The sequence below is a fragment of the Pinus tabuliformis genome, chromosome 8 (genome assembly GCF_031772625.1).
Source record: "Pinus tabuliformis cultivar Carrire ecotype Pingquan chromosome 8, CPIR1, whole genome shotgun sequence".
In the NCBI taxonomy this organism is placed as follows: domain Eukaryota; kingdom Viridiplantae; phylum Streptophyta; class Pinopsida; order Pinales; family Pinaceae; genus Pinus; species Pinus tabuliformis.
Window position 1 is genome coordinate 559,865,286 of NC_142294.1, and position 25,923 is coordinate 559,891,208.

Here is a 25,923-nt window from a genome sequence, read left to right on the forward strand (position 1 = left end):
AGATTTCCTAGTAACAATTATGTATGCTACCTTTAATCATTTAGGAAGCATTGTTATGGCACTTCTTTCCACTCTAAACTTCAGACATTATGTGATTACCATTGTTTAGGATATTAACTTATTTACTCTTCATTTAAGCACAATAGACATGTACCCATAAATTTTCACTGCCACAATAAATATACAAATAATGGAAATATCACCTCACAATTGCATCATAGATATATACACAATAGAACATATTGTAGTCCTTGTTTATCCATCTCTATTATAATTACAATCCAACATAACCCATTAATTACAAAAAGTAATCATACAATATTTATATTTTTGTCTACAACAAAACTAAGTTTGGGGCTATGAATCTCCACCCAAGAATATATTGATGCAACCATTGTTACTTTCATTTATGACCTTTGAGCCAGATTCCAGAGTCTAGAGGGATTTTTGCTATTGGGACTACACTCCAACTATCATTTGTGCCATAGATTCCAGAGGACCTACTACCTCAATCTCCATAGCTATTTTTCTTTCTTCTAGCTTGCATGGGGAGTCTAGAGGTGCCCAACCTCACCCCTTCGTGCACATACAATGTTTCACTCCCTCCCAGGGAGTGCAGAAATCTCTGTACCCGTCCGAGCAATAACCAGTTAGAGGGCCCCATAGTAGATAGTTCAACCCACAATCTCCAAGGAATCCCAAGCTACTACAGCACTCCAGATAATCCATTCCATCCACAGACTCCAGGGACCCAAGCTATTACAGGGATCCAAATACCTCTTGTCTCAAACCACAGCCTCCAGAGACATCATATCTCAACCCACATCGTCCTGGGAACCTAAGCAGTTACAGGGCTCCAGAGACTAACACACAACCCACAACTTTCGAGCATATAGAACAGATCACCTTCTCTTCTATTATCTTCACCACTGATTGTTGGAAGTTGTTGTTGCTAATTCCTCTCTCTTCCTTCGTTAGTTTTATTCTCAAACTAGAGTGAAGCTTCTACTTCTTCCCACTCTGTAATCCTCTTCCTAGTGGTGAATACTCCTTTCCTTCTCCCCCTTGTTTCCAAATCCCCCATCTCCCTCTATTTGCATCCTCTTTTTTGAATGCCTCCCTTTCCTTTACAAAAACTTTCTGCCCCTACATTACTACTGTGACCTTGTTGTTGCAATCCCTCCATAAATTCTGTCTTATTTTGGTTGTTGTATTTTCTCAAGCAAGCATGGGCCTGAGTACTTTCCTAAGCCCATTTAATTTTAGGAAGTAGACCCTTTACTTCATGCACCAACCAACCTTTAAGTGTATCATCCCTAGCAGTTGTTCTCCATCTGCAGATCTAGAGTTTTTGTGCAACCACTTAGTCTCCTACTTTTTTTCAAATATTACAAAACATTTACATCATTTTTACAATGTGGCTCATACCAGACCCTTGGGTGCAACTATCACATAGATAATAAAATTTTATTCAAATTCTGAAAATTGAATATCACCACAACTCGTTTTCTTCTCCTTGTTCCCTAATCTGATGTGAAGTGGAGCAAATGTCAAAGTGCTTCAAATGTTTTCTTATTTGTTAAAAAAAACTATTAAAATAATAACTTGAAATATTACTAAACAACCAAGGAAAATAGTGCAATGTTTTTTCCTATTTAAATTAAAAAAAAAAGACACAAATGTCATTTTGGAAAAGCTAGGTAAAAGTCATTTTTGAAAGAAAACTTGTTTTTCCATCCTATGTAAATAAATACCAATAAAAATAGGTTTAGTTGAAAAAAATGATATTATCAAAAGCTATTTTTTTTGCATTAAGAATAATCTATAGAATTACACTTAGAAATTAGACTTGAATATTTTGAAATTAGAAATTAAAATTGAATATTTTGGGATTAGTTTCAAAATAACTAGGTTTATCTTATCTTTCTTTTTAGGAATTAGTTAGGCCTAAATTTTCCATATATTGTAATTAGTTTCTTATTAAGTTGAGTTATATAATTTTTGTATGAGATTAATAGTTTTTCAATTTGTGTTCTCAATTTGACATCAAATGGATAGGTGAAAGAAAATTGTGTAACTTGTGTGAGCATATAATTTCATGTTCATACATATCATTTTAGCTTCATAGGAAAGCTACCCAAAACAAAATTCTTGAAAATAATTCATACTCAAGTAAATAACATACTTACCATCACTAACTACCCACCATAGTTTAAGAAATTATGTATATAAAAATAAAAATAGATAGGAGAATATGTAACAAATATAATTACCAAGTGGTGTTACAACACATCTTATTTGTGTTTCTTGAGGCTTTAATAAGGAGTAAAAATTTAAATGTGCCAAATTACTAGTAGTTATTACTGACTAAAATTCATGCAAGTCTTTACCCCGTAATAAGAAATTATTTTTTCAACTTCATATATCAATTTACAATTTTTATGGAAGCATAGGTTCCATTAAATAATATAAATTAAGCTACTATATGACACTTGTTTATATACTAAATATAAATAATAATCTCTATTAAATAAATGATTAAGACGACAATAAAACAAATCCGTCAATGGTAATGGAAAGTCTAAAATAAAGCTTCTTATGACCTTTTGTCATAATTTCATTGCATATAATTGACGACAAAACCTTATATACAAAAACTTCATTATGATAAGCCACTAAAATCATACAAGATCAATGATTTTATATTTATTAAAAGTTTTATACTCTTTCTTTTATAAGTTATATTGGTCATAAATATACATTTTAATAATAGTTGTTGGTGTGCATGCACATAATAGTTGTTTGGAGATTTGATTTTCATACCAGAATATTGGAGAATTTTGCAAGTATTTCTACAACTACAAGGTGAAAGAATGGATTTCCCATATTAAAATATTCTTACTCCATATAACTACTTCTAATGGAAGCCAAATATTTTTCTTCACCTAAAAAGAAAAGGACTGTATCAGATACTTACGAATACATAAGATGAACCAAATTATGCCGTTGAAAATTACAAATACTTCAATACGATGGATGAGATTTTTGGTCTTCTATTGTTGAGCATATCTTCATCATTTTGTGTCCAAGTGGACACATGCACCACTCTAAATCAACTTTGAACAACCTTGGAGAACTTAGTTGGAAAGAAATATGAGATGGATGCCCATATTCTAAAAAATAAGCTAAGTTCCTTAAATCCAAACACCTTTGAGAACATTCAAGATTTCTTTACGAAATTTAAGTCATTTATTCTATAATTGTAGGATTACGAGATCAATAAATCCAAAGAGGAAGGTCAATTGATCCTTTCCATTTTTTCTAAACTAGGTCTTGAATATGTTGTTTTTGTTTCTACATTTCATACATTTAAACTTGGAACTAGAGATAAATGGAAAATGCTCAAAATTCATGCATTTATTGAGTCTCTCATTCATGAGCAGGATAACCTTCATTAAAGCCTTCAAATTCACATGCAATTACGACGCATGAAAAAGGAAAGTCCAACTTGAAATCAAATTAGCAATCCAAAGACAAAGGAAAGGCAAGAGATCCAAATCAAAGGAAAAGAGAAAATCCAAAAACCTGAGATGACTCTTCCAAATCCAAGGGTAAGACGGGAAACAAAGGAAACTCGAAGTGTCTTCATTGTAATAGAGACTATCATCGTAAACCCTCTTGCATGCAGATGAATATTGATATGATGGAAATTACTTTTCACCAAAATAATATTGGTCATTACGTTAGTCTGACTAACTATTCTTACTAGTTTGAGTCTGTGTTGGAATTGATTATTTCAACCATATATAAATTTATTTGTAGGAAGTATTGATTATTCGATATGATGAAGACATGACAGGGAAGATGGTATCAAAGAATAATGCTTGGCGCTATATCAGAGATTAAAAGATGATAAGCAACATTGTATGAGTTTGTTAGCATAGTGTATTATATGTTTATGATGTGTTGTAAAAATTTATTAAAGAAGATTAATTGTCGAATATGGTAGCATAATTAAATTGGTGGTTTTTTGTGTTCTTTGGTGTCAAAATAACATATCACTAATTTGATTATGTGACTGTGTTATATGTTGATAGTTATATGCTGATAGGTCTTGTTTTACTTCTTCAAGAGCATAAGGTACGAGTTATTTTTGTGAATACATCAATTTGTGTATGTCAAAAGGTCAGTTGTATAATTAACTTTGACTAAAGTCTCAAAATTGTAGTTCACTACATTTTCAATAATGGTACTTATTCCATACAAAGTTTCACAATAGAAATTATCTTTCAGTCTGTAAAAAAAAAGTCAATTCAACATTTTAAATTGGTGTCTACAAGATTCCAGACTGGATATGCATGTTGATGAAGAGCAGCCAAACAAAAATCCATTTTATTGTTGTAATATGTTCAATATATTGTAAGTTTTGTTATTCTTATATTTGATATGTAAACATAAAGTAAGTTAGAAGATAACACTTCCATGCTAAATTTAAAATTAGTTTAAAATTTGTAAATAGTTATTAAAAAATCTGCTCAATTTCTATCTCAAAAATTTAAATTAGTTAAATCTCAATTCACTATATATAATTAGTTAAATCTCAATTCATCTATATATGTATCATATCTGTGAATAAAATTATGGGAAAAAATTAGTTATTTGTGTTGCAATTTTGGCGTGTGATGACGGTAGATAAATGGTGATTAGTTATCCAAGTGAAAATACGATTAATCCTACATTTTGTCACTGTTATATCTAAACATGGTTCTTAATTAATAGAAATATGTACGATTTTTCTCAATGGGAAAAAACAAGAAAAATATCCCCTATCAAAGAATGTTAGTTACTAAAGTAAATCGCTATATCAAAAATGGAATTGTTCCAAAGTTTACTGGTAAAACCAAACAAAATCAGCCACTTCTCTTAAAAAATTATATATAATACTCCGATGAGGAGAAGGATTAATACTGCAGCTGGGTTGACACAAAAGTCTAACCAGGAAATAATTTGATAGCCGGTATCTTCATTCCGATTAGCTCGTCTACGTTGACGGTGATTTCTTCGAGCCCAGTTATTATTTCGTTGAGGGATGGACCTCTCTGATTCCCGATTCTCCTCTCCAAACACTGGACGGCGACAAATTGGACAAGAATTATGGCGAGACAGCCAAGGAAGGATACAATGGCGATGATAAATGTGATTGCACGGCATTTCTTTAACCTTGCGGCCTATTTCGAAGGCGTCGTGGCATATGGTGCAGAGAGAATTATCAGCCAAATGCTCTGAATTGATCTTGATTGTGGGAATTCTTCGTCTAAGATTCGCAGAATGAGAGTTATGACGGCGGACTCCAGGAATTGATATTCTCTCCACCTCCACCATAAACCCTTGGAAACAGATGGGACATTGAGTGGGGTCTCCTGGCAATCGTCTTACGAAAGTATGACATACGTTGCACCGATAGCTGGAATTCATCTCCACTGACATCTAAAAGCGCGCCGATTTTCAGAAATCCGACCTTCAACAACCTTACGACAGCTGCTAGTTTTCAAACCCTCCAGCGAAGGAAAGACCTCGTCGGGTTCTTAACTATTCATATAATGGTGCCGTTTGGGAATAAGTGGAAGACCTGGTTCAATCGAGAGTAAACTCTAAGAATTTATGGTTTGATAATTTGATTAACTGCCACACGTATATGTATGTTTTTGTGTGGGGAGGTTCATGTGGACCTCGTACCATACGCATGGGCTTTGGAGGTGAACTTAACCAGCCGATAGGTGCTATATTTGATCGTCGGCCAAGCCCATAAATTTACCCGCTTTTTCATTTAATCTTCGTCAAACGTGATGAAGGTTGCAAGGAGTCATAATGTTATTTGAGTGGAAAATTTTGATATTTGAACTTTTTCTTTAAGATTTTAATTCAGCTTAAAAGAATCCACTAAAATCATAAAAGAATTTAGATTATTCAAATTTTATTGAAATTTTATTAAAATCTTTAGAGACTCTATATTATTACCCAAAGTAAAATTTTTACTTTATCATAAAAAAATAAACTTATAAAACAATTTGAGCTTGTTGATTTTCAAAGTTAGGTTGGAGCAAGTTAATTGATTATTTTATGATTGGCTAAATGCATATTATAGTAAGTTATAAAAATTGGATAAATTTGGAATTCGTGATGTATGCTTAATGTAAGGTAGGAGATGTTTAAAAGTGTATATTGATGGCGCATTTCAAACGAGAATCGAGGCTGTATGTCCTAGTCTACTAGTCCCTAACAAGGTTCACATATACTTAATTTGTAGTTTTGGAATTGTGGTTTTGCACAAGCAGTTACTCTTCTCTTTAACTTTCCTATTCGAGAGTTTTGGTTGGTCTTCTAGAGACGAGTAGGAATAAGGGCTTTTTTCACAAATATGAATTCCAAGGTGGGTGGGGTATCCCCTTTTTCCGTAACATTGTGACAGATAAATTAAAGGAGGAAGCGCCAAAAAATGGAGCTAAAAGTGGTTCTTCTTGAACTCAAAACCTTCCTATCATGGGAGATTTGTGGGAAAAGGGAATGAGTGGAAAATGTGGTCCCAAAGCCCCACGGAACTCGAAGGATAAAAATTCATTTTTTATACTAGAAGCAATGCAGGACGATAGTCAAGATCCCGAGGCTACACACATGAAGATCCTTGCAGCTAAGAAACCTCTTGAAAATATGGATTTGAAATGCAAATTGGAGGATGATGAAACCCCAAAATGTAATGTTGATCTATTGGTGCTCCTGGGTTTTGAGGAAATGGTTCCTCCGCTGAATCAAAATTTATCAGATATGTGAGAAGAAGATCAAACATTAATCCATGTGGTTAATGAGTTAGTTGCGAAATATTTTGGCAATATTCCTACAGTGGAGAAAGACAGGTATTCTACAACCTATCTTCAATGGAAATCTAAAAAGAGGATTGTACCAAGAGATCTTGTAGCTGAAGCTTTACAAATACAAAGGTAAATAATTTTTTTCAAAAGAACAACATAAGGAGACTAAGAAGAAGGTAACAAAACTAAAGCTTGAACCTAGGAAAAACATGGGGATAAACTAGAGCACTACAAAGTAGGCCTTAGACAACCTAGAAAAAGGTTTGGAAATTGACATCCTTGCATAAATTAGAAATTTCTCATGGAATATAAGGGGCCTCAATAGTAGAGGTAAGAAACATTATCTTAGAGATCAAATAAAAGAGGAAAATCTAGTGATAGTAATCTTACAAGAAACAAAATCGATAGGTTAAAAAATGGACATTGTCGCTAAATTTTGTTGGCAAATTTATGAATACACTTCCATTAATGCAATTGGGTAGGCAGGTGGGATAAAAGTTTGGTGCAATCCTTGCTTGATACTCTTCAAGGACTAGTTTGTATCACATAACATTCTAACAGGGAAATTTTGATATGTGGAAACAAAGGAATTTGTATATCTATCACTGCTCTATGGTCCCTCACTATCCTTAGCAAAGCGATCTTTTTTGAAGTAGTTACAGACTATGAAGAAATTGGTATGCAATTCCCTCAAGGTTGTGGGTGGTGACTTCAATATCATTAGATCACTCAAGAGAAAAAAGGTGGTAATAGTTGGTTGGAATCTATCTCAATGGAGTTCAGTGATTTGATAGAGACCTTCTGTTTAGTTGATATCCCTACAATCAATGGTTGCTTCACTTGGAACAATTGTAGGCGGGGAGGAATCAAATATCTTTTCAATTAGATCACTTTCTCTTACCATAAGGGATCATTCAAAGAGATCCTTTTATTGAAGCTTTTATACTGCCATGTATCAGTTTGGATCATCAGCTAGTTAGACTAGAAATTGATCTAAACGAACCTACCTTAAATTGTCCCTTTCTTTTTGAGAATTTTTGGTTTCAATCAGAAGGATTTAAAGGAGTGTTGGGGAGGTATACATGTTAAAGATTCAACTAAGATGAGAGGAGGAAAACCTATGGAAAAAAATAAATCTAGAACTCAGTGGCTAAAGGAAGGAGATCGGAACACATAATTATTTCATACAACGACAATCCAACATCGTATTCATAACAAAATATTATCCATTCTAAACAAGGAAGGTAGGAGATATATTTCCCAATATGGAAGAGAACATGAATTAATACATTACTTCAATGGCTTGTGGACAAGGCTTGGGTCATAGTCTCTTGGATTTCTCAATTCCATTATTCATCATATTCCAAGGTTGATTACTCAAGAACAAAATAAAGCATTGATGAGATTGATATCCTTGATGAAAGTAGAAGAAATAATTAAGAACATGACACTAAACAAAGCACCTAGTCTGGATGGGTTTACCACAGATTTCTATCAGGCATGTTGGAGCTTTATGGGGAAGGACATCCATAAGGTATTGGAGGAATCACGACAAATTCGAAGAATATTGTCAGCACGCAAAGAAAATTTCATCTCTCTGGCACCAAAATATGGTAAATCTGAGAGTCCGGAATGCTTTTGACCCATAGCACTTTGTAATGTAATTTACAATATTATTTCCATAGTGATAGTGAAAAGACTAAATCCATTACATTGAAATATGATATCTCCAACCCAAACCGATTTTACAGAAGGTAGGCAAATTACAGACAATATTATAGTAGTGCAGGAGATAATCCACTCTTTGAAATAATCTAAGCACCCCTATATTCTCACAAAATTGGATTTATCCAAAGCGTATGATAGAATTTGTTGGTCGTTTTTATTTCAAGTATTACAAGCTTTTGGTTTCTTAGAACAATGGTTGAAATGGGTGGGATCATTAATCTCTACAATTTTTTACTCTATTATGATAAATGGATCTCCATTGCAAACCATTCATCCCTCGAGACACATTAGGCAGGGTGACCCTCTGCCTCCATTCCTCTTCATAATAGTTATGGAAGGGCTCGGGAGATTGTTTCAGAATGTAGGAGAGGAAGATTATATTTATGGTCTTCGATTGTATGGGAGGGATGTCCCAATTACTCATCGTCAATTTTTTAATGATGCAATATTGTTTGGAATCACTACAAAAAGAGAGGTGGTAAGGTTGAAGAAGCTCCTCCAAATATTTATGTCTTCCTCAGGTACTGAAATTAATAATGAGAAAAAGAAATTATTAATCTTTAGCTTCCTAAATTTGGTGCAAGAAAGTCTATGCCTAGCAGCATGATATACTTGAGGAACAATACCATCTAAATACTTGGGAGTACTAGTAGTACTACATTACCAAAGAATGTCCACATGGGCAAAGATAGTGGAGAAGGTGCGATGAAGAATGAATAACTGGGTGACTAGCCATCAAAATTTTCCTAGTCGAATCATCATGGAAAAAGTAGTTCTCCAAGATCTTCTGAATTATAAACTATCGCTAATACCAAACCCATCTAGCATTTTTCATACCCAAAGATCTCTTTGGAAAGGATTGGCCTCAATGAATAAGTGGGCCTTGGTTGGCTGGGAAAAATTAATTTTATCAATATTTTCAAGCAGTTTGGGGTCCTTTTCTGATGATCAAGGCCTATGCAATGAAGTTATGGTGGCAGTGGTTACAGGGAGTTAATCAAGTTTGGAAGAATATATGGGAGAGGAAATACTCAATACTTGCTGAACCAAAAAATAGATTACAGTTGCATGGTTCTATAAAAGGTTTATAAATTTGGAGTTGGAATATGAGGTGAAGGATTTGGTGAAAAAATATGCCTTCTGCGAGATAAGATATGGAAAAATAACCTTATTTTGGGAAGACTCATGGTAGCAATATCCTCACTTAAGTAGAATTCAAAATTTAAATGAGATTAAATCATGGAAAGAGTCCCATGGATACATTAAAGTGGAATATTTTTGGAGTAATCGGGAAACACTTCATGGTTGGAGGCTATGGAAAAATCGAACTGAATAGGGAAACTTAAATAGTACATTATCTTGTGATGAGTTTCATAGTTATTTGAAATGAATAAGGATAAGAAGCTCTTCTAAACATGATATACTGCAATGGTGGAAATGAGAATTAGATACCTTTTTTGGTAGGAGAGGCATACTATATTTTACTTTCCATGCCACCTCACGCACATAATTATATTTGTTGGAGTATCAGGAATAACTATAGATTTCCTAAGGTATCTATTTTTCTTTGGTTGGTAGCATGGGGTAGAGCGGTCACTTGGGATTGCTTGCAAAGGAAAGGCTTTGAGGATCCATCCAGATGCATGTTATGTTTACAAGATGAGGAGTTAGCAAACCACCTCTTCATCTCTTGTATTTTTTTTGCAACGAATTTGAAATTTTTTTCATGCTTTGTTTAATTGTTCTTTTCTAATTACAATGGATATAAAATTTGGATGATTGAATAGTGTCAAACAAAATCTAAGCACCCGTGGATTTTAAAGGCATGGAAACTCATTAGAGAAAGGCCTTCAAATTGTTGTAATAAAAGGAATTCATTTGTTATAGCTTCATGGGGGCTCTCAAAAAACGATCAATATGGTGCAAAAACTCCTCTTAGATCATTTTCCTGATAAATTGTGAATATTTGGGACCTTTAGGAAGTTAGAAATAACATAAGATATCAATTGTTAACTTTTGACTATGCAATCCCAATCCATGCCAAATGGGAGGGTAACAATATGGCTATTGTATAGTTAAATGGGGAAGTTGTGAGAAGGATTTAGCTTTGGACGAGGAATAAATTTTTTTGCAGCAACATGATTCTCTATAGGAATTGCATTAGTGGTTGGATCAAGATTGGACTAGAGGTCACATGACGATGGAATAACAGAAACTAGTGGATTCTGGCAATTGATTCTACCCTCCGGTAATGAGTGGCATGCAGAGGATTCATGTGGACAAATTGTAATTATCCTTTGGAGTAAAATCCATGGCCTCCACTTTGTCTATGACAAATAACATGTGCTGGGTAGTTAAATTCACATATTCTTATCGTAGATACAAGGGTGGTGGAATTAAATGGGCAATTATGGAAGCCCATGTATTTGGATTTCCTCAACTTGCCCGACATTTTATTTGTTTCCCTAGTGCAAGCATGGATATGAAGCAAGAGCTAGGATTATTGGATGTGGCTTAAATGTTGTTGGACAACCTCTGGCGAAGAATTAATGCCTCAATCATGTAAGGTATTGGGATGGAGGATCTAGGGGAGATAAAATACTTTGGGCATATTCAGAGTGCCTCCTTTCACCATGGCCGCATGTTCCTTATAAACAAATGTAGGTTAGTAGTTGGGTATCATGTGTTGTTTAAAATTCTAGGGTGGTGAATTTGCATTGTGTCCACTAGGTCGCTATTGAATTCTGGAATTGTTTCTAATTTACTATCATTTTCGCCCTCTTATTTTATCCTCTTTCACCATCATATAACCATGTTGTAGCAAACACAACATGTTTAAGGTCAAGTTCAACTCTCAAAAATGTATTCATCATCCATAATTAGAATATTTGTTTCTTAATGAATTGTGATGAAAATATTCTTACAATTATAGAATTACAAACATTTTGCAACTGATATTTGTTATTGCAACATAATCCATTGTCAGATACGATGCAATAATCAGGTAAAGGGAAAAATACTTTCTCTTTAACTTTCCTATTCAAGAATTTTGGATGGTCTTTTGAAGATTGGTAGGAATAATGGATTTTTTCACAGATATTAATTCCAAGGTGGGAGTGGTATCCCCCTCCTTCCGTAACATTGTGATAGGAAATTCAAAGGAGGAATAGCTGAAAATTGGAGCTGAAAGTGGTTTTTTTCGAACTCAATACATTTCTGTTATGGAAGATTTGTGGGAAAAGGGATTGAGGGGCAAATGTGTTCCCAAACCCCCACAAAACCCGAAACTTATCATACCCGTAAATTTTCCTGATGATCAAAGGAAAGGGATGAGAGATCATGATTTCATCTACAAGTTTATAGGAATATGGCTAGCATAAAGAGAGATTGAATGCCAGATACAAGCCAACTCGAAGCTGAAGGGAGAAGTTTATTTGCGCTTAGGACCAGAAGGTTTCTTTATAATTATTTTTTATAATCTAGAAGATAAAGAGCACCTTTTTGAAGGAGGGCCTTACATTCTGAATAATGTGGGTCTCTATATCAGGCACTGGGAAGTATGTTTCAACCTATATAAGGAGGAACTCATAAAAGTTCCCATATGAGTACAATTGCATTCCTTGTTAGTGGAATTTTGGATACTGGAAATATTTGAGGCCATTGATTGAGTCCTCGGTCGCTTTGTGAAGGTGTCAAAAGTTACCAAAAGAGGGAGAAACACATCATACACTCGTTTATGTGTCTATATGAACACCTCATAATTGTTTCCACATTCAATATAATTGGATTTTCAAGGAGAGACTTGGAAAAATTGTTTGGATTATGAGCATGTTCACTTTAGATTTAGACTTTGTCATGAGTATGGCCATCCCTTTTGAGAATTCCCTCTGTAAAAGAAATAATTTAATTCAAGAGGTTTAACCTTACATGATGGGTTCACACAAGTTTACAATCAGTGGCACAATGAGAGGCATCAACCTCCATTTATCTCAAAGGACTCTCAGGATAAAAATTCATTTTCTTTACTGGAAGCCATGGAGGAGGATAGTAAAGATCCCAAGGCTACCTAGATGGAGATCCTTCTGGCTAAGAAACCTCTCGAAAACATGGATTTGGAATGTAAATTGGAGGATGATGGAACCCTAAAATGTAATGTTGATCTACTGGTACTCCTAGATTTTGAGGAAGTGGTTCCTCTGCTAGATCAAAAGTTATTAGATTTGTCGAAAGAAGATAAAACATTAGTATCCATGGTTAATGAGTGGGTTGTGAAATATTTTTGGAATATTCCTAAAGTCGATAAAGATAGGTATTCTACAACCTATCTTCAATGGAAATCTAAAGCGAGGATTGTAATAGGGGATCCTATAGATCAAGATTTTCAAGCATACAAATATAAAGGTAAACATTTTTTTGAAAAGAAAAACATAGGGATACTAAGAAGAAGGTAATAAAACTAACGCGTAAAGCTAGGAAAAACATGGGGATAAACTAGAGCACTCCATAGTAGCCCTTAGACAACACAAAAAAGGGTTTGCAAATTGACATCCCTACATAAATGAAAATTATCTCATGGAATGTAAGGAGCCTCAACAGCAGAATTAAGCAACATTATCTTAGAGATTAAATCAAAAAGGAAAATCCAATGACAGTAATCTTACAAGAAAGAAAATTGATAGCTTAAAAAATGGACATTGTCACTAAATTTTGTTGGAAGGTTTATGAATACACTTATATTAATTCCATTGAGCAGGAAGGTGGGATGACAGTTTGGTGGAATCCTTGTTTAATACTCTTCCAGGACTAATTTGCATCACATAAAATTTTAAAGGTAAATTTCGATATGTGGGAACAAAGGAATTTTTATATCTATCAGTGGTATATGGTCCCTCACTACCCTTGGCAAAATGATATTTTTTGAAGTAGTTATAGACTATGAAGCAATTAGTATGCAATTCTATCAAGGCTATGGGTGGTGACTTCAATATCATTAGATCATGTCAAAAGAGAAATAGTGGTAATAATCGGTTGGAAACTATCTCAATGGAGTTTGATAGAGACCCTCGGTTTGGTCGATATCGCTACAATCAATGGTTGATTCACTTAGAAAAATCGTAGGGGGGAGGAATCAAATATATTTTCGATTAGATCATTTTCTCTTATAAGAAGGGATCATTCAAAGAGATTTCTTTATTGAAGCTTCTATACTGCCATGTATGGGTTTAGATCACTGGCTAGTTACACTGGAAATTGATCTAAAAGAACCTCCCTTAAATGGTCACTTTATTTTTGAGAATTTCTGGTTTCAATCAAAAGAATTTGTAAACTAGTTAAATGAGTGGTGGGAAGTTATACATGTTGAAGGCTCAAATAATATGGGAGGAAGAAATACTATGGAAACAAAAATCTAGAATTCAATGGCTAAAGGAAGGAGATCGAAACATAAATTCCTTCATGCAACGACGATCCAACATCCCCTTCATAGTAGAATCTTATCCATTATAAACAAGGAAGGTAGGAGAGAGATTTCCCAATCTAGAATAGAACATGAATTAATACATTACTTCTTGACTTATGGACTAAGCTTGGGTGAGGGTTCCTGGTATCTGTCAATTCCATTATTCAACATATTCCAATATTGATTAATCAAGAACAAAATAAAGCATTAATGAGACCGATATCATTGATATAAGTAGAAACAATAGTTAAGAATATGCCACTAAACAAAGCACCTAGTCTGGATGGGTTTACCACATATTTATATAAGTCATGTTGGAGCTTTATGGGGAAGGAGATCCACAAGGTAGTGGAGGAATCAAAAAAGACTTGAAGCATATTTCCAGCACTGAAAGCAACTTTCATCTCTTTGGCAAAAAAGTCTAGTAAATCTAAGAGTACAAAAGACTTCTGACCCATAGAACATTTTAATGTAATTTACAATACTATTTCCATAGTGATAGTGAAAATATTGAAGCCACTACATTGAAATTAGATATCTCCAACCCAAACCAATTTTGCAGAAGGTGGACAAATTATGGATGGTATTATAGTAGTGTAGGAGATAATTCACTCTTTGAAACAATCTAAGCACCCCAATATTATCATCAAATTGGATTTATCCAAAGCTTATAATAGAATTCGTTGGTCCTTTTTATTTCAAGTATTACAAGAATTTGCTTTTTATAACATCCCTGCTGAAAAGTTCATGTAATAAAAGTTAATAAAAGAAAAATAAGACCACAGTTAAGGGACATTTATTCCAAGATGAATGTTTGGCAAATATGTCCTAGTGGGCATCACTGGATGTGTGCCTTGGCTAAGGAAAATTGGTGAAGGCTAAGGCAAATGCATTAAAAGGAAAACATGCATTTTTGGCACATTTATTTAAAAAATAAAGGAAATTAGGAGAAAAGTAAGGTGAAAGGTCACAGGTTGCATGTGAGGAGGAAATTGAAGGAAAATAATGGAAAATGAAGAAAGTAGAGGCCTCATTCATAAAAAGGCTTCTGAGGATCAATTGGTAACCTTTTGTTAGTTCAAGTTGGGAGCTCTCTCATTATTCTCTCTTTTTCTCTCACACACTCTTGGTCACTTAAATTTTTCCTGGAGCACTCAAGCTTGGAGCAAATGAAAGGGAGAGCAGTGAAAGGAAAGGAAAAGCAAGCAAGGGTCAAGTTTATGAAGGAAGGACTGAAGAAACTTAAACAAGAATAGTTGTAGGTAACCTTTTGCATATGTGATTTCCTAGCGGTTTGGACATGCATGGAATTGCATGTTGGTCTATGGTTCTCTTGCTTTCGATGGCATGGTTTTGTCGGGTTATGACATTGGATTTCAGCCTAGCCAAGCCTAGCCTTTTTCTAGATGCCATGGTATGTAGGGATGTTATTTCAGTTTTTGAGCTTTGGAATTGCCAAACGAATTTCGGAATTCAGGGCCGAGGTGGTCTCAAGGTTCATTCCAAAAGACCTAGGAATCACTTGACCATTTTTGGTGGGGATACAATATGGTAGGTCCCAAGGGAGTAGTGTCAGTTTAGGACCTAGTGATCCGAGTTTGGTATGCACTAAAGCTTGAGAGGAAAGGATTATCAAAGAGTAATTGCTCCCTCTCTTGTATTCTGGTGGTAAAATAATTTCTCCAAGTGATTCTAAATTATCAACTACCATTAATGCCAATCCCATATATATTTTTTCATACCCCAAGATCTCTCTAGCAAAAATTCCTTTGGAAAGGATTGACCTCAATGAATAAATGGGAATTGGTTGGTTGGGAAAAGTTAATCTTACCAAAATTTTCCGATGGTTTGTGTCTTAGGGGTCCTTTTCCTATGAGAAAGGCCTATGCAATGAAATTATGGTGGTAATGGGTATATCAAGGTAATCAAGTTTGGAAGAATATTTTGGAGAGGAAATAATCAGTGCTGGCCAGACCAGAAAATATATTACAGTTGAAAGGTTCTATAATATGTTTAAAAATATGGAATTATGCATACAAGGTGAAGGATTTGGTCAAAATATATGCCTTCTAGGAGATAAGAGATGGAAAGAAAACTTTATTTTGTGAGGACTCGTGGCAAAAATACCCTCCCTTAAGTAACATTTGAAATTTCAATGACACTCAATCATTGAAATAGTCCTATGGATACATTAAAGTGGAAGATTTTTGGAGTAATCAGGAACCACTTCATGGTTAGAGGCTATGGAAAACTCAAATTGAATTGGAAAACTCTAATAGTTCATTATCTTGGGATGAGTTTCACAATTATTTGCAACGAATAAGGATAATAATCTCTTCTAAACATGATATACTGCATTGGGTAAAACGACAAGAAGCTACCTTTTTTAGTGGGAGAGGCATAGTCTATATTACTTTGCATTCCACCTCACGCACATAACTACATTTAATGGAATATCAAGAACAACTACAAATGGCCCAAGGCATCTATTTTTCTTTTTTTGATGGTGTGGGGTAGAGCGCTCAATTGAGATCGTTTGTAAAGGAAATGCTTTGAGGGTCCATTTAGATGCGTGTTATGTTTACAAGAAGAAAACTCAACAAACCACCTCTTCATCTCCTATATCTATTTGCAAAAAAGTTGGAAATTTTTTCATGCTTTGCTTAATTTCTCTTTGCCGATTATACAATGGATATCAAAAATTGGATGATTGTATGGTTTCAAAAAAAGCCTAAAAACCCATGGATTTTAAAGGCATGACAACTCATTTTGGTCTCTCGATATGGAACCTGTGGAAGGATAGAAACCTAAAGCTCTTTGAAGGTATACATAGACCCTCTCATGTAATGCAAGAAATAATTTGTGCCAATATCTGAGAAACTTTGATGGCACATACACTTGAGTTGGGAGATGGTAAAACGGATGGAAGATAGTGTTTATTTTAACAAAATTACAATTCAAAGTTGACAAGGTTTTTCCTTCAAATATTATCCATTATATGGGTTCGGTCATAAGGAGCTCCATTACCTCCCCGCTGTAATCCTTTTTGTTTTGACATTTGATGGTGCTGCAAGAGGTAACCTGGGCTAAGCTAGCTTTGGTGGCATTTTGTGTAGTGATAGCATGACACTAGTTCAATTTTTTATTTTTCTTGTGGTGAAACAACAAACAGTCTGGCAAAATTCTAAGAATTAGAGAAAGGCCTTCAAATTGTTTCAATAAAAGGAATTCATTTGTTACAGGTTCTTGGGGGCTCTCAAATAGTGATCAATATGGTGAAAAAATTCCTCATAGGTCATTTTCCTGAAAAAATTATCATCAATTGGAACCTTCACGAAGTTTGAAATAACATAAGAGATATATTATTAAATTTTGAATATGTGATCCCATTCCATAGAAAATGGAAGGGTAACAAGATGGCAGACTGTCTAGCTAAATGGGGAAGATGTGAGTAGGATTTAGCTTTGGACGAGGAATAGAAAAATTGGTAGCAACGCGGTCCTATATAGGAATTGCATCAGTGGTCAGATCAAGATCTGATGAGAGGTCACATGATGATGGAATAACATAAATTGATGGATTCTGACATATGATTCTACCCTCCGATAATGAGTGGGATGCAAGGGGTTCATGTGGACAAATTGAAGTTGTCATTTGGAGTGCAAGCCATGGAATCCACTTGGCCTATTATAAATGACATGTGTTGGGTAGTTGAATTCACATATTATTGTCGTAGATACAAGGGTGATGGAATTAAATGTGCTACATTGGAAACCCATGTATTTGGGTTTGTTCAACTTGATTGACATTCCATATTCTTCCCTAGTATAAGCAGGGCTATGAGGCAAGAGCTAGGACAATCTGATGTGGCTTAGATGTTGTCTGACAACCTCTTGCGAAGCATTAATTCCTCAATCATGCAGGGAATTGGGATGGAGGATCCAAGGGAGCGAAAATACTTATGGTATATTCATAGTGCCTCCTTTCACCATGGTTGCACGTTCCTTACAAATACACACAGGATAGTAGCTGCGTATCCTATGTTGTTTGAAATCCCAGGGTGGAAAATTTTCATTGTGTCCTTTGGCTGGCGACTACTCCTTCTTCACAGTTATGGGATAACTCTAGTTATTTTTTATCACCCTCTCCTCTCTCTTGCTTACATTCATGAATTCATGTTTTTACAATTCTACCATGGGAACCCTCTTGCTCTTGGGTTCTAGACATTATCACCCTATCTCATCTTCTGCTATTCATTCACTTCACATCTAAAGGAAACGTTATTGATGGGAGGTTCTTTAGTTGTTTATTTCTGCATTATAGTATTGTGGTTAGTAATTTTGGAGGAAGTCTCAAGGGTTTACATGACATTCACCAATTTGCTTCATATGTTTTGTGCACAATTCTTCGTCTAGTCCTTCTTTTGAGTTTGTTGTGCTTTTTCCCTTCGTAGACTTTCGATCTGTTGAATCATTTGGAATATATTTTAATTGCCCCATGTTAGTTGCTGGAGTCTAGTATAGTGGTTTCTTTTTTCTTTACTTTTAAATGTCAGTCGAAATATATGTTCCAAGTGATAACACAAAAGTTCCACAAGTTTAACCTATTCCATAGTTTGTTTTATACAAATAATCGATCCTATCTCAGTTTGGGCACAATTGGGCATAGATATCTCAACGATTTTAGTGTGGCATTTTCAGTTGATCACTATGTTGTCGTTGCAACAAACACTCTCCAAAATTTTACCTACACTTGAATTTTGGAGCCTACTATGGATCTTGCGGTACGTCGTTCCACTATCACTTCTTGATTGGTCGAATTCACTTGCTCATACATGCTCAGTTCACAACAAATTCATGAGTGCATTATTTTATGAAAGGTTGATCAAGCATATCACGGTCCATAAAGATAGTACCTATGCAATTTTCAACCCATGTTAATAGTTAGTGTGCACTGTCATTGACAATCCCTCATTTTTGGCTGCATTTATACTTCGATTTTGGTGAGTTTTACAAATGATTCCTTTTGTGCACCTTCGCTTTTGCGAGTGTCATTTTCATTATTTTGACTGTTTATTTTGATTTCTTTCACTTTAATTAGTGTCATTTTCATATTATATTTGTTGGCATGTGTTTCTTTCACTTTCGTTTGTGTACCGCAAGTGTCGTTCGCAGTTTTCTCTTCATATAGTAAATGTCGTATTTTAACATGTGTAGTGTCACATAATGCACAAAAGCTTGTTTTGGTTGTTTCAATGGGTAAACTTTATGTAAAAGACTTAGTATTACCATGCAAACATGTATCATATGCATTTCCAAGCTTTCAAGCATTGTCACACAAGTGTCATCATGGTCGTCACAAAGTGTATCTTTGGTGTCACACTTGGTGTAGGTACTTGAAAAGTTTTAGCATTAAGGAAAGGATGTTCTTCATGTGTTTTGAGCGTTCCATGTTGTGTTTTCAAGTGATCTAAGTTTGTGGTAATTTTTAGAGTCATGATTTTTCCTATATTCCTCTCACTAATTTGACACTTAGTCAAATTGGGAAAATTTCCGACTGAACCACTCAACCTCCTTTAGCCAGCCTAAATTGCACATTGTGCATTGTCAACCCTCAAGTAGTAGCCTTGTCCCTTTTCACTATGAAATGCACAATTTCTGCCTCCCATAACGGTGCACTTCACAATCTCAGTGCTCAAACCCAACCCATGATCTCTAGAACTACACAATCTTTCCATACATCCAGGCCTGAACTGCACATTGTGTAGTCTCAATCCTCAAGCCTTAGCATTGAACTCTTAAACTATGCAATTTCGCAATCATCTACCCTCCCTATCCTTCCAGCACTACGCAATGGGTAAATTCAATGCTCAAAACCTCATCTTGGCTCCTTGAATCCCTTAACCACGCGGTCACTCAACCCATGTCTTCAGAAGTGTGCACTACACGGTATCAAACCCCAAGCCTCCAGCTTGAGCCCTTGAGTCCCTCAACTATGAAGTCCCTCTACCCAGGCCTCTAAAAATGTGCATTGTGTAGTCTCAAGGCTCAAGCCTCTAGCTTGAGTCCTTGAGTCCCTCAACTATGGAATCCTTGCCCTTGCCATCCTAAGCTGTGCATTGCAAAGTCTCAAGCCTTAGCCTCAGACCTTTTCCTTTAGAACAATGCAATCCCTTAATCAATCACTCAATGAGTCACTAGTTCCGTCCCTAACAAGTGATTTCATGAAGCATCTTATGTTAGGGGTTTATCAAAATGATGTCATATTTTCATGGGTGGATTGTAGTCGCAAGTATTCTATTATGTCATGAAAAAATGGAGAAGGAGACCATGGAAGGAGACACCTAACAAGCTGAGGAGATAAGATGATCATTGTGAAAGACGAAGATGGGACACTGGATTATAATAGACCACATTGAAGAATCCTTATCTTCAATTCATAAGGAGGAAGAATAAGAACATGTTCCATATTTTCAAGAAGACACAAAGAGAGAAGCAACAAAAATTGACTTGACATTTCCATGTCATCATGAAGTCCACATCATCAATGTTATGTCATGAGCCATCATGTGCCACATCATTCGTAGATTACGTAATGCTATATTGGAAAATGTAATGTAATGTGGAAGTCCAAGAGTCATCTATGTAATTTGAAGAGTCATGTAGGGAGTCAAAAAGTCATGAGATGTAAAACAATCATGACGGTAGTGGAAGAGCCATAAGGGAGGTGAAGGATCACCCCCTTTGTTTTAAAGACACCCTCATTGTTCATGAAAAATAATTTTCACCTTGGATTCTCTTGTATGGCATCAGAGAGATAGAGTTAATACTTTTGGGGAGAAAGTCATGGCTCCAATTCTCCATTATTAGAGCTAGTGATGTTCGTTGTATTCATGTATCTTGGGACTTTTACTTAATACATGAAGCCTGACGGCCAACATGTTTCAATGCATGGATTTTGAATATTTGTAGGATTTTTCTGTGAATGTTTCTGATTCATAATTTCTTTCACATGTACTAAAGTATTTGAGCTATTTCAGTTATTTTAGTGCTTAACTTAATGAAAATGTGTTGTAATGGTTTTAACAATCATCACATCTATGTGGACTATTCTTCTTGATGTTAGGTGATTCTATTTTTTCTTATGTGTACCTCTACTAGGGTGGAACAATTACATCTCTCTTAGAGGCTCAAATTTCCTCTCTATGCAATACAAGAACCTTGATACACCTGCAAATGAGCATTCACTAGGCACACGTACTTGCTTTTCGCAAAGGCACATACACACCTTTCTCTCTTGCATGAAGCTAAAGCCAAGGAAAAAATATAAGAATATAAGGCAAGCAGGCCGATACTCCTGATGTGGATCCTATTCCAAATGGTGTGAGGTTTAAATGGTACTTCACATGATGGAGACCTCTTTGGTTGAAGTATTTCCAACACCATCAACAATTGGCACTAGAAGGAGGGTCAGATCACAAGTTGCGCCCATTGAGTTTGTTTTGAATCTCTTATCTTAAATGGCTAATCCTAAAATAATACTACCAGGTTTTCTTTCTAACCAATCCCCTGATAAATTTTCAATCCTTGATGAGCCTCTTTATCACTTGTCCCAATTTAATTTTGATGGTGAGGATAGAACGTCCATAACCAAGCACATTTGTGGTTTTCTTAAATTTTTTGAATATTATGAAATTGATGATGAATATTTTGCATGTGTGACATTGTTCCTCACCCTTGAAGGTCATGTTAATCGATGGTGTCATGCCTTGCCATCTTGCCATCCATTATTTTCATCATTTCCTCCAGGAGCTTTATCAAGCCTTCGATAGGTATGATTACCAATATGTTCTTAAAATAATTAATCAGTTAAGAATGAAGCCTAATGAATCAATTGAGAATTTGTCTGATCGATTCCTTCACCTTTTTTATGAACTTATAGGGGAAGACATGGATTGGGATTTATCTAAACAAATATTTTAATGCTTCGTTCATATCTCCTTTCACGATGAACATGAACCACTTGATGTTTGTACTCTTGTAAATCATGAGACACCCCTAATTTCAAAGGAGAAATTTGCTACTAATTTTTCTCATTGTGCTCCTTTTCCAGTTCTAATGAGGGTTCCTCCATGTGATGATAATAAATTTTCAAAATCCACACATGAAATTCCTAATCAATATTCTCATCCTCCTTCTGCTTTTCATGATTCAAATTCAATAGATGAAATCAGGGAATTTCTCATGAATCCTATGGTGAAAACCAAGTTTTCCATTCCTCAAGATGATATTAACACTCATAACTCTAGTCTTGAATCTTATTTGGATTATTTTATCCTCTATCATCTACGTGCCATGACTCTTTACACCATGATCCACTTGATCAATCTACTCCACCAACTAGTTTTTCAAACTATCTTGATTTTCATGTTGTTGGTGTAAATTGCAAGCAGGGTCAAGATCGTCACATTACATAGTTAGAGGAGAAAGAAGGTGAATATTATTTCAATATTTCTTCTCTTTTTCAAAATCCCCCATGTGAAGATGGTGTTTCCTCATTGTTGGTTGATATTGAATCTGGTGATGTTGGTAGTTAATCAAATGTGATCAGTTTGTATAATCAATCTCAAGTCTTGAGAAATAATCATTCTGATGACTAAGGCTCCATTGATATATGTTGATGGATGCCCAAGTGTACCAATTGATCTTCTGATTCCTCAAGAAATTTTAATTTGGAATATTTAGACTTGGAATGTAATCCGATCAAAGGAGATGTTCTTACCAAAACCTCCTCTTCATCTCACTATCCCTTGTGGCCTATTGTTTGCAATGCATCTATTTGCGATGGAAACACTCCATTCTCTTCAAGTTCTTCATCTCATGAGTTAGCTTCTTAATTGGAACAAGGTGGTTAGGATATCCATGATGAAATAGAAAATAATGAAATTGTCGAGTATCCTTTCCATCCCTCATCATCTCTTGTTTTTCATAAAGAAAATTATTCAAATCATTTTTTTCCAGGAAATTCCCCCCATTCATTCATCTTCATATTTGATCAAAAATCATATTTGATCGAAGCAATCATGTCTATAAAATTCATTTGAAAATAGTCATCTCTTGGTTTTTCTATAAGGCATGTTGGAGCTTTATGGGGAAGGAGATCGACAAGGTAGTGGAGGAATCACAAAATAATTGAAGCATATTGCCAACACTAAAAGAAACTTTCATCTATTTGGAAAAAAAATCTAGTAAATTTGAGAGTACAAAAGGCTTCTGACCCATAGCACATTTTAATGTAATTTACAATATTATTTCCATAGTGATAGTGAAAATACTGAAGCCACTACATTGAAATATGATATCTCCAACCCAAACCAATTTTGAAGAAAGTGGACAAATTATGGATGGTATTATAGCAGTGTAGGAGATAATTCACTCTTTGAAACAATCTAAGCACCCCAGTATTATCATCAAATTGGATTTATCCAAAGCTTATGATAGAATTCGCTGGTCCTTTTTATTTCAAGTATTACAAGCGTTTGTTTTTTATAACAACCCTTCTGAAACATTCATGTAATAAAAGTTAATAAAAGCAAAATAAGACCACGGTTAAGGGACATTTATTCCAAGATGAATGTCTGGCAAATATGTCCTAGTGGGCATCACTGGATGTGTGCCTTGGCTAAGGAAAATTGGTAAAGGCTAGGGCAAATGCATTAAAAGGAAAACAAGAATTTTTGGCACATTTATTTAAAAAATAAAGGAAATTAGGAGAAAAGTAAGGTGAAAGGTCACAGGTTGCATGTGAGGAGGAAATTGAAGGAAAATAATGGAAAATGAAGAAAGTAGAGGCGTCATTCATAAAAAGGCTTTTGAGGATCATTTGGTAACCTTTTGTCAGTTCAAGTTTGGAGCTCTCTCATTATTCTCTCTTTTTCTCTCACACACTCTTGGTCACTTAAAGTTTTCCTGGAGAACTCAAGTTTGGAACAAAGGAAAGGGAGAGTAGTGAAAGGAAAGGAAAAGCAAGCACGGGTCAAGTTTATGAAGGCAAGACTCAAGAAGCTTAAACAAGAATAGTTGTAGGTAACCTTTTGCATATGTGATTTCCTAGCAGTTTGGACATGCATGGATTTGCATGTTGGTGTATGGTTCTCTTGCTTTCGATGGCAAGGTTTTGTCGGGTTATGACATTGGCTTTCAACCTAGCCAAGCCTAGCCTTTTTCTAGATTCCATGGTATGTTGGGATGTTATTTCAGTTTTTGAGCTTTGGAATTGCCAAACAGATTTCGGAATTCATGGCGGAGGTGGTCTCAAGGTTCATTCCAAAATGCGTAGGAATCACTTGACCATTTTTTGTGGGGATACAATATGGTAGATCCCAAGGGAGTAGTGTCAATTTACGACCTAGTGATCCGGGTTTGGATTGCACTAAAGCTTGAGAGGAAAGGATTATCAAAAAGTAATTGCTCCCTCTCTTGTATTTTGGTGGTAAAATAATTTTTCCAAGCGCTTCTAAATTATCAACTACCATTAATGCCAATCCCATATATATTTTTTCATACCTTATGATATCTCTAGAAAAAATTTCTTTGGAAAGGATTGGCCTCAATGAATAAATGGGAATTGGTTGATTGGGAAAAGTTAATTTTACCAAAATTTTCCGGTGGTTTGTGTCTCAAGGGTCCTTTTCCTATGAGAAAGGCCTATGCAATGAAATTATGGTGGTAATGGGTATATCAAGGTAATCAAGTTTGGAAGGATATTTTGGAGAGGAAATACTCAGTGCTGGCTAGATTAGAAGATATATTACAGTTGCAAGGTTGTATAATAGGTTTACAAATATGGAATTATGCATATAAGGTGAAGGATTTGGTCAAGAAATATGCCTTCTAGGAGATAAGAGATGGAAAACAAACTTTATTTTGTGAGGACTCATGGCAAAAATACCCTCCCTTAAGTAACATTTGAAATTTCAATGACACTCAATCATTGAAACAGTCCTATCGATACATTAAAGTGGAAGATTTTTGGAGTAATCTGGAACCACTTCATGGTTAGAGGCTGTGGAAAACTCAAATTGAATGGGAAAACTATAATAGTTCATTATCTTGGGATGAGTTTCACAATTGTTTGCAACGAATAAGGACAATAATCTCTTCTAAACATGATATACTGCATTGGGTAAAATGACAAGAAGCTACCTTTTTCAGTAGGAGAGGCATACTCTATATTACTTTGCATTCCACCTCACGCACATAACTACATTTAGTGGAATATCAAGAAGAACTACAAATGGCCCAAGGTATCTATTTTTCTTTGTTTGATGGTGTGGGGTAGAGTGCTCAATTGAGATCGTTTGCAAAGAAAATACTTTAAGGGTCCATTTAGATGCGTGTTATGTTTATAAGAAGAAAACTCAACAAACCACCTCTTCATCTCCTATATCTATTTGCAAAAAAATTGGAAATTTTTTCATGCTTTGCTTAATTTCTCTTTGTCGATTACAATGGATATCAAAAGTTGGATGATTGTATGGTTTCAAAAAAAGCCTAAAAACCCATGGATTTTAAAGGCATGACAACTCATTTTGGTCTCTCGATATGGAACTTGTGGAAGGATAGAAGCCTAAGGCTCTTTGAAGGTATACATAGACCCTCTCATGTACCGCAAGAAATAATTTGTGCCAATATCTGAGAAACTTTGATGGCACATACACTTGAGTTGGGAGATGGTAAAATGGATGCGAAGATAGTGTGTATTTTAACAAAATTATAATTGGAAGTTGACAAGGTTTTTCCTTCAAATATTATCCATTTTATGGGTTCGGTCATAAGGAGCTCCATTATCTCCCTGCTGTAATCCTTTTTG